The sequence below is a fragment of the Rhynchophorus ferrugineus genome, unplaced genomic scaffold, assembly GCF_030347505.1.
Source record: "Rhynchophorus ferrugineus isolate W39M unplaced genomic scaffold, kcgeb_rfMv2 rfM3, whole genome shotgun sequence".
Classification (NCBI taxonomy): Eukaryota; Metazoa; Arthropoda; class Insecta; order Coleoptera; family Curculionidae; genus Rhynchophorus; species Rhynchophorus ferrugineus.
In genome coordinates this window covers 65,545,945-65,558,015 of record NW_027472582.1, presented here as the reverse complement: position 1 = coordinate 65,558,015, position 12,071 = coordinate 65,545,945, and positions in this window count along the sequence as shown.

Sequence of the window (12,071 nt, the reverse complement as noted above, 5' to 3'; positions counted from 1 at the left end):
CGGCAATATCCAGCTTATCCTCTGATTCATATGATTCCATGCCCTTAATTCGTTAATATATTTTTCAATATGAACTCAACAAGACCTGGTTTTTTTTACAACTGATTGCTAGTATGGTACTTTAAAAATCTATCTTTGATATTATAGTATTGTAGAATACTTAACCTCCCACTTTTAGGCAACTTTCTTTAGTGAAATGTTTTTCAGAAATTAGACAAATATTTTTTTTAAAGAAATATTTATAGATCTTGTCAGGGCACATGCCCATTTGATACCCTGGTAGTTATTCCAATAGTTCACATTTATTTCTTATTTTAGCAGTTCTTTAATTATTTCAAGTTACTCAACTCTTTTTAATATTATATTAATTGCTTCCTCGTGTTTATATATTTTTTATCTTAGAATAGTTGCATATTATTTATTGAATCAAATTTAATATCATTTGTTGTATTTAATTGATTTATACTTTTTACAACTGTTGCCGAAAGCTGATTTGGTCTTTTTGAACATAACCTTGCAACTTAGTGACATTAGAATTTGTTTGCGTCATACCCTCAAGGATACATAGAATAGAAAGACTTAAAAGCGCATGTCCCATGTTAAAATTGGATCTAAGTTACGCTTTGCAAACATTAAGATAAGGTGATATAACTATTAATAGTTCTGTTGTTTTATCATTTAGAATCAACTAAATTAACAACCTATCTAAATTGATATCATCAAATATGACAACTGTAGTCCCGTCTGTTCAGTCAAGTTTCTGAGCTGTTACCACTAACGACCAAAATCAGAGGTACTATTTCAGTAGCAAAAAGAAACCTTATTATTATTAATTAATGTTCTTTCAGAAGGTAAGCAGAGTAGTATAACAGCTTATATCCTCTGCCATGGCATTTCAATAAGGATAAATAAAGCCATTGTTTTTTATCCAACCTGAAACAAAGTTGATGGGACAGGCTGAGTTATCTGTAAATAAACTCTAAAGGAACATATAACTGTAATTTCCAGTTTAGAACCTCCATTCTCTAATAATAAAAATAAGTTTCTTATTATATACTTACTTCTGAGTCTTGTTGGGGTAGAATAATCTCCTATATATCTATCAGAAGACTTAACCCCAATAGCCTCAAAAAAATGTGATTGTAATATTGCCATAGAGGGCATATTTTCCTTGTCTTGTAGTAAAGGTAAATAATTTGTCATTAAATGCTGCTTAATTATCTCAATGCAATAAATCATAACAAAATACTTACTTTTTAAATTACAACTAGGAATTATATCTTGTTTCAGCCATGGCTTTCCACGTTTTGGTCTATAGTCTTCGTCTTTAAAATGATTACAAACTTTCCTGGACCTACATAGGAGATTATAAAGAGATCCTCTTAAGGTTTTCTTTTTATTACACTAATAAACTAAAACACACAAAATAATCTACAATAATTGTTAAATATATATAAAAACACATACCGAAAGAAATTTGGTAAATAAACACTACAAATTATATCACCCAAAAATGGCCGTTAACATTCTTTCTTGTGTGATATATAAATACCTATAACATCCGAGTGTTGATATATTTAATAATTGATTATCCACATCTCGGTTCCCTCTAAATTGAGAGTATACTCCCACAGTGATTAGCACATCTCACAGAACGATTGAAACCAGTGAAGTTAGACAGTGGAGTTAAAAGCAAGAAAAACAACAAGAAATAAAGTAAAGTAAAACACAAAAAGTAAAAAGACTAATTGAAATATTTATTAAATCTTAATATTGTATACCCCTTATTTGCTAATATAGATTAATAAAAAATATTACCAGTGTTGTATCAATATCGAAAAAAAAACGGCTATACGTTTTGATAAATTGATAATCGATCTATATAAACTATAAATGTACTGAAAGGGAACGTGATTAAAACTAGTAAATATATCTTTCGTGCGGTATAGTGGCGATACCGCCGAAGCTGCAGCCAACTAATTATGAATATTTTATTGATTATCGTGGAAACATACATGGATATAATGTAACGCCAATTATGGCCTAAAGGGATATTTATTTTCCAACAAATCATATTCGGAATATTGAGTAGATATTGTTGGCGCTATAGTTATAAATCACTCTTATAAACCTTGTTAATTATCTCCGATAAAAAATATTAAATATTACCGAAGCTATTTGCATTACAAAACTTATCTAGAGAGGGATTTCTAATTTAAATAATTTTTTACTTTGTCATGTAGTTTTTTTTATGAATTATATGGATTTGGAAATAAACTTATTCCTTCCCTCTTCTATTTATTTATTGTTCATTTCCAAAAACAGCTTTTTTCAACAATATAATTTATTGGGAAAAACACTGAGTCATTTTCATGATTTTTAAAGCTAATTTATTAACAAAAATTTTAAATACTGATCAATAATTCACCAACCTTTTGATGATCAGAGTATGGAACAAACGTTGGAAAAACTTCCCAGTCAATATTATTTCTGCGGGTTCACTAAGAATGTGAGTGATCTATGTTAGCTTATTAATTTTGCTCACTTTTCTAATTAGTTACTTCATTTCTGTTAATTGCTGACTATAGATAAACGAATTAATAGTTTGTACAGGTTAAAACACGTCATAAGCAGTTCTTATTCTATCCCACCAAAAACATCACCTTCCTTGGTGTCAGAGAGGATTTATGTCATCGTTTGTTCTACATTTGGTTAGTTCTATATTTTTCATACATTAGTCCATTACGTGATACATCTTTTATCATTCTTAATCATTCGTTTCTAAAATGAAACGATAGAAACTCGGTCCAATAAATTTTTCATTTATAATTGATGTGAAACTCAAATTTATTTTGGTAGAGTTTCTTTTGGTATCGAGTATGTCGAATAGTTAATGAAGAGTCGATGAGTAGGCGATGGTTAGGTGTTTAGCAATACTGCAGAATGAAATGTGTCAGTCTACCTCGATATTTTAAAGAATTTCAGCTATGTTTTCAATGACTGCCCCAGCTGGGTGACAAACGATGCCATTTTTAATATATATTTCTTCTTTACACGGCCTGGTCTAAGTACTTCGTCTGAGTCTAGTATGTTAGTATAAGTCCAAGTTGTTCAAAACTGTTGTAATTAATAAAAAAAAATTCACTATTGTTATGTGTAGGAAATTGAAATTCTCAAGTAAGTATTTGTTTAATCTTAGAACTTACTTTTCTGACAATATTTTTGTTACAATTAAAATTTTTTCTAACCTCTGACCATTTGCTGTAATTGACTAGTTCCTGACTAAACTAATGCGAGTATAGCAGCTTGAATGATAGATTATTTGAGATAATAGAGGTGTGAAACCATTGTTACTATCTGTTTGATGATCTTAGCAATGAATAGTTTTATTGTGACTTTGTTGCTTTATGAGCAAATAATAAAACAATAATGCTGTGAGCTTGGTTGGCGCAGTGAACAAGTTTAGATATCTCGTGAGATGATTTCCACACTTCAGTCGGTAGGCTTAATACCGAAGATTGGATGTTTGGAGCCCACGTTAATCAGTAGCTCCAGTCCATCTCTACTCTATCCGTCATTACTCTGGTAAGTAAAGGGAAACTCTAAAAATATAAGAAGTTAGATTACCGAAATTTTAAAAGAAAGTATTTTTTTAATTTTAAATTCCCCAATGGTATACTTTTTTTGTTGGGCTGGTAGAATGTTAACTTCCATTCCTATCAAGTTTTAATACTGACATTTCTCAAAATAACTTATTTATTTAAAAAAAAATCCCACATAGTTCATTTTATCTACTTGGGATTACCCGACATGAATAATGTTACTGATTACTAATTAAAACCTCACTAGTAGGTATTCCTGGTGACCACAGAATATCTATAAATAATTTTAAATACGAATAAAACTAACCAAGAAACCATATATTTATGATTCAAGAAAATGAACATTTTTTACTGGAATCATTTATACATTTAATTAATTATGTAAAATTATTTAATACGAAGTATACTTTTACTTTTTACTCAAATTTTACTTCCTTTTATTGTACTTAAACCCATTTTAATAAAAAAATATTAATATTTTGTGCAAAATGAAATAAAACTCAAAATAAGAATTTAAGCATTAACTCTTTATTTTGGGGTGAAAGAAACATAATAACATATTCATTGCATAACTTAAAAACTAAAGGCTGTATAAAGATCATTATACTACCATTCGATGCAGCATAAAATTATTCATAATCGTTGTAATTTTCATTGGCCTGTCATTATTTGGACAGAAATGGCAACAAAAAACTTCAAAATGGGTAAAAATCGCAAATCTTCACAACTATACTCACATATGGAAAAATTGCCAAATTTTTTTACCTCTCAGATAAAGATAAAATTCTCAAAATAGATGTATTTTGGGGTGAAAGAAACGAAAATCCGTTTTAAATCGGCCTAGAATTTATAGTTCTTAAGATAAGGAACATAAACCGAAATTCGCGAATTTCTTGAAAATACACTTTTCATTGCATAACTTAAAAACTAAAAGCTATATAAAGATCATTATACTACCATTCGATGCAGCGTAAAATTCTTCATAACCGCTGTAATTTTCATTGGCCTGTCATTATTTGGACAGAAATAACAACAAAAACCTTCAAAATGGGTCAAAATCGCAAATTTTCACGACTATATATATGGAAAAATTGCCAAATTTTTTTACCTCTCAGATAAAGATAAAATTCTCAAAATAGATGTATTTTGGGGTGAAAGAAACGAAAATCCATGTTAAATCGGCCTAGCATTTATAATTCTTAAGATAAGGGAGCATTAACTCTATATAAAATTCTATTATATGGCTTATGTTAAATATATATATAAAACAACATATAAACATATAACATATAAACATATAAATATATAAATAAATAGTACTATTTAAGTGCTGAGTCGCTTTACACTAAAATTCCTCGTATATTGAATTTTGGTTAATACTCTCTTAATAGGTTTGTATTCAGGAGGTATTATTTTAGTTATGTTGCAACAATAGATCCAAGAAGAGAAATACAGAGTTTGAGTAGCTTCTTTCAGAAAGGAATTAGTTTGAAAAATTAAAAATAAATATTGAATATTTATATATATGAATAAACTTACCCCAGCTTATAACAACAGAACAGCCATACTGAAATTGGCGTTCATAATAAATAAACGATAAATGGACCATAGAAACGAAGTGAGTCGATCAGATCCCGTGGCGGCTCATAGCATAGCAATATAAACAAATAATAAATTAAAAGTAATCATAACATAACATCTAGATTTTGGACGTCGCGAAACATTTCCCCAAAATTTTCTATATAGTTAAATCTCCGTTTCTCTATGGCTAATATAATCTTTTTAAACATCAGTTTGAGTGACAAACGAATTTTACACCTTTTTTTGTTAAATGACACAGACTAATGGTTTTTACCGTTGTAACTATTGTAGCCTTCTCCTGAATATATCCCTAAAATTAAATAAATAATGTTTTGGGTCTCAAACCCTGCACATTTGTTAACTTATATACAATGAATATTTTCAAGAATTTAACTTTAAAAAAGCCCAATATTCTTGATGCTATATCTTGAATTTATATATTATATGTTAGGATTAATATCAACTTCGTATTACCAGATATGATCCGTTTTACTGATTACTAATTAAAACTCAGCTGAATAGATATTTATGCTTACCACAGGATACCTATAAATAATGCTAACGAGGAAATCATTTATTATAATTGCAATTCAAGAAAATTAATACCTATCATCGGAAATATATACTTTTAAAGTTTCGTGTTTATGAAAAAAAACCATTAAATACTATATACGTATTGCCAGGTCGCTTAACATGACACCAACAAAGAAAGCGATACAAAAAATGGCCTTAATGGGTTTTATAGATTTTTCGATGTGACAGATAATAAGTTCGATAAAAGAAAAGGTAATTAAAAACAAAGCGCTAGGTGTGAAGTATTAAAAGTGGAAACGGTTTCCTTGTCACGGGACTCTGGTTATGAATAAGTTATAAACGTGATTCCGAGTAAATTACAATAACGATGTGTAAGACCTGATAGGGGTGTTACGTATATATTTTTATTGTGGATCAGAGTCATTGTCATTGCGGTGTCAACGTACGTAATTTACGTAAGTCCTGTACACTTTACTTGAACAATCCATAGTATATATTGATGCTAATGGGATATACTATTACGTTTTTTTACTTCAGAGATAACGTAAACTAACGATGATCAACTAGCACTAACAATTTGATACCGAACATCTGTGGTCATATCACTAAAAATACTGAAAGAGTAGTTTGTTATCAGCAACAATTTGGTTAAAATGTACGTCGGTTTCCCTTTAACAATGCCACTGAAATGATAATATATAAACGTTTGCAAATCGTTGTACGTAATACAAAAGTGTACAACTTTTACCCATGGCAGTAGCAATTAAGAGTAGCAATTAGTCGACTGTAGCACACTTTTTCATAGGGGTGTTACCGAGATAAAAATCGATATTTCGATATATAGGTATTTTAAAAAGTATCGATATATCGATTTCGATATTTTTTAAAAATATCGATATATCGGAGAAAAAATTTAAATATATTTTTGTTGCAACAACTAAAAAAACATCGATATTTTACAAAATATGCAACGGTATTTTTAATAAAAAATAAAACCTTAATATGGCAAAATATCGATATCCTCTAAGCATTTTAACATCTAACCTGTTTGATTAAGTGAAATATTAAAAATATTTAATAAATTTAAATAATTTTTTATGCTATTTTTGCCATATATGGACTCTAAAAAGATCGATAACTTTAGCGATATATTTTTCTAACCGATATATCAATATTAGTAATCAGTGTATTTTGACATCTAATATTAATGATTCGGTCAAAATATCGATATATCTATAGTAAAGTATCGACATTTTTTTAGTTGTAAAAAAAATCAATTTTTTCCCCAATGTATCCATACATCGATATTTTATAAAAGTCAAATAATTAAAAACTCAACAATATATTATAGCATCAACAGCGAATGTTCTAGCTTACAATTCTTTAATCCTCTATACTATTTTCACGTTTGTTGTATTTTCTATTCAAGAGTCAGCTACAAAAACTTACGAGGAAGTCTTCTACCTCTCATTTAGCAAACAAGTTCAAATAACATCGCGATTTTAAACAGGTTTATTGATTGGGATCTCTATATTTGCTTCAAATATTCGCCTCCCAATTTAGATCAATCAATCAATTTTTTAATAATTAATTTCGTTTCTCTATATTAATAATTTTGTTGTATTAAATACGGATATGCGTTGGATTTTATTATAATTGTCGTTCTGTCTATTGCTACATCTATTTCTTTGAACCATAGTCTTCGAACGACCAGCTAGGCATCGACTATCAACTTATTGCATCAATGGGATACGCGCTTGTGGAACAGAATCTCGTCAATTTCGAATAATTTAGAAAATAGCTCGATGGATATAGGGGTATAATAAGGTTTTAATATTAAATATTTAACGACAGGTAGGTACCGATCGGTGAAAACGCAACAACCTAACCTAACTGTTAAACTCTATGGTTTTAACATTTCTCTACCCAAACTAATTCAATTTAAATAGCTAATAAAATACAGGTAACATCGGTACCGCCGAAATTCTAAATTAATTACCGTTTCATTTGAAGAAGCCCGCTGTCGCAATCCAACACTTTTATAACCTGATTAGCATTTGTTTATTCACATGTTACATGGTTTGGAAAAATTGAAGTGCAAAATGGATCGCTATCAAACCAACATAATTTTTTCGACGCTATCGTCACGTCGTCAAAGAATGAGAATAAACATTATGGCGACATAGGAAAACATTGGAAAAAAGGTAAACATTGTAGAAAATGTTGAAAACTATTTGGACTAATATTATTGTACTAATTTTTCCCAATAGAATATCTTTAAAATGAAAAAAATATCAAAACACATGTTAGCCGCTAATTATGAGAATTAGAAAAAACATTTATAGTCTATTCAAAGTTTTTCTGTACATACGTCATCAATATGTTTAATGTATTGTCTGCCGTAATTTGTAGATTCGTTTTGAATCAGACACTATTTCCTTCGCATTTTATTCCAGTTAAAATGAGACACAATGCTGTCTGCCAAGTCATCCGGTTGTCAGACGAATGCAACATTTTTGAAAGCAATAGTGATAAGAGATCATAACTCTAAACTATAAACTATTTTGGCTGTATGTATAACTTGACTTCTTAAATGTCCTTAAAATATTAGTTTCCAAATATTTAAATGTCTTCGGTATTATCAAAAAGTAAGGAGATTAGAAACTATTAAGCGTGTTTCAATAGACAATAAATGATCGTTTGTCAATATAAGTTTGTAAAATAATACTCTGGCAGAATACTTTTGATTTGAATCAAACTCTCCTGTATTTAATAGGATCAGCTTTAAGTGTTGATACAAGGAAAATTAAAGCTTCTTTGATGGCTGCTGCTGAACAAATAGTGCATTTGTGACAAAATAAGATATTCTATTTCAACCGTTGTATTTACCAGATATTGTTTCAATGGAGGCTTGTTCCTGCATAGAATACCACTTGTATAATGGTTTAGTTGAAGTCTTAATGTTATTAAGATATGAAAAAACGAAATGATTAATAGACACTATTACAAAAATTATTTTTAATACAATATTTGTGGTTTAGAATGCAGTAAGATTTAAGTGTTGTTAATTTCTATTTATAATTTTAAAACAATTAACATAGCGTAAATATGAGGCTAATATATATAACAATTTATAATAATAAAGAAAATAGTGTTTTAAGATTAATTCACACTTTCAGTAACATATTCAGCGAGTCAACAATTTATAACAGGTATATTATTTTAAAATTTATATAAAGATATTTATATCAGATATATGCAGATGATTCGAGAGTATGGTAAGACAGTAGACAGGCCCCGTTCTGGAAGACAACGGAGTCTCGTTACGCTGAAAATGTGACTCTAGTCGAAGAAGTTTTGCAGAAATATCAATTTGCAGACGTGGTTCCCAGTTACATATTTTTGCACGCAGTTTAAGGCGAATATTGAAAACTAATGTGAAAATATTCCCGTACAAAATTCAATTAGTCGAAAATTACTACCGAGACATCCTGATCAATGAGTTGAGCACAGTAATGCAATTTTAAGGCTGCCTGGTGAAATTGAAGCTTATTCTTCTAAATTGACAATGAGCGATGAAGCCCATTTTATTCTCAGTGGCCACGTCAATAATCAGAAGAGTCGGTTTTGGGGAACACAGAATCCTCAGTTAATTCATGAAACATCATTGCATCCACTAAAAAACAACTGTATAGTGTGGTATTCATGCTGGAAACATTATTGGTCCTTTTTTTTTGAAAACGACCAAGGTGTTGCAGCTACTGTTACTGCTGAACGGTACCATGACATGATTCAAATTTTTTTTGTGCCTGAAATGAAAGAGCAAGGACTAGAGGACATGTGGTTTCGGCAAGATGGGGCCACAGCACACACAGCTCGTTTAACAATTCAATTATTGAATGGCATTTTTCCACGAAGACTAATTTCGCGAAGTGGCGATTTAGCATTGCCAGCCAGATCTCCGGATTTAACAGCAGCAGACTTTTTCTTACGGGTTTCTTTTAAATCAAAAGTTTATGTGAATAAGCCCCAAACGATTCAACATCTTAACGACAATATTTGTCACGAAATTGAAGAAATTCAGCCTCAGATGTAGAATAAATTAAATATGATGATGATATATTATCTGTAATATTATTTCATATATAATCTGTAATACACTGCCATAATATCGCTGCATGTGTGGGGAAACAAAAATTAAACTTGATTGTACATTAGTTGGTATGAAAAATTACGTTTAAACAGAACAACGTCTGTCGGGTTTACTAGTAGCTATATACAAATGATTTCATTAATTAAAATCAAATAACGGGCAGAGATATCGAGTATTTTTCAAATTCGGCTTAAACATAACGCTAATCCTCGGGCCAAACCATAAATATGGATAAATCATAAGGATATAAATTTCGAATTAGTATTCATAGGCAAAGAGGAATAGGTAGTAGTTTTATAGATTGTAACATAAATATTTTTAATCGCCATTTACTGCGTCCGACTTTAGGTTAAAATACATTAAATTCGCCCATAAAAGAGCGATATCTATTAAAAACTGCTGCGGAACAACAATGGACATTTTCAAAAGTTAACTGTGGTGAAAAAAATTGGTGTGTTAATAGTTCCCCGTTGATGGAGGTACGAGAGTGGTCGGCTTGTCAGAAATAAAAAGTGTTCTCTAGGCCCAGCTTGAACAAAACGAGATCATTGAACTGCATAATGTAGACAGCATGTCTACGGAGTTGAGGAATATTATTTTGACGTTTCTGTTATTATACAGCTGGTAGAGTTTCACGGTATATTTAGATCGATCTGTAATAATAGGATGTAATTAATAAACAACGGTCAGATAAAATTCCGAGAAATGAAATGAAAATGAATTTAGGCTTCAAACATTTTATTTTATTTTATTTTATTTTTGATAGGAATTAAATATCTATAATTATATAGATAAACATGTTTGATTAAGTGAAATTTTAAAATAATATAATAAATTTAATTATCCTTGTTTTTTCTTTGCTATTTTCTAGGACTATAGTAAGGATGCTGAAAAAATATCGATATTTTTGGCGAAATATTTTTCTAACTGATATATCGATATTGTATCAGTGTATTTTGGTAATTAATTGTAAATATTAATTAAAAATATCGCTATATTTTGGATAATATCATCTCTATTTTAAATATTTCTTAAAAATATCGATATATCTAGTGTAAAGTATCGACGTTTGTAGATAGTTTGAGAAAAAAAAAATTTTTCCCCAATATATCCATATATTGATATATTTAAAAAGTCGAATAATTGAAAATTCAACAAAATATATCATCAACAAGAAATGCTCTAGTTTACAGTTTTGTTAATCCTCTATTCTATTTGTATTTCTATACTATTTATATTATATCGAAGAGTTAGCTACAAAAACTTACTTAAAGTCCTTCACTCTTTATTTAGCAAACAAGTTCAAATAACATCGCGATTTTCAATGTGTTTATTCATTATGGTCTGTAATTTCCTTCAAATATCGTCTCTCAATTTAGATAATTTTTTTAATAATTAATTTCGTTTCTCCATACTAATATTTTTTTGTATTAAATTCGCATATGCTTTGGATTTTATTATAATCTGTTGCCAAATCTATTTCTTTTAACCATAATCTTCGAAAAATGCTAGGCACCGACTATCAACTTATTGCATCAATGCGACAGGCGCTTGCAGATCAGAGCTTTGCCCTGAAAATAGCTCAACACATGGTTTTGCTCAAAGCGTATACAATTTTTACAATGGCATCCATAAATTGCCTCTGAAAGATGGGCAAGATGTATAGAATTAAATGGCCAATACTTTGAATAAATACATTTTTCCATATTCTTGAAAACTATGTAGTATTTTTTCGAGAACAACAGTAGTGGTTTTTCGGTACATAGGTATACTATTCAATGTAACTTTATTAACTATATTCAAGGGTCGTTATAGCACAAAATTTTAATTAATATCATTACCATTAATGCATGAAACAAAATTGCCAAGTATTGACTTAAAGACTTGTTTACTAATTTATTTTAATAAAATATATAAATAAACTTAACAATGCTAAGCATTATTAAAACATTTATCTGAAACCGCTACAATATCATAAACTGGTCAGTACATTTAAATTAGGTTAGATCGCGTGTGTCACGTCCTCATATATATATAGAATAATGCAATCGTTTAAATAAAATATTCTTTTCTCTTATAGTAGATTAATATTAAAAATAAATTTACACTTAACTTACTTAGCTACGGCTCAAACTGTAAGTTCTGTCGCATGTATTTACCAGACAGCGTCTCCTTATATAATTATCTTTATATCTATGGCT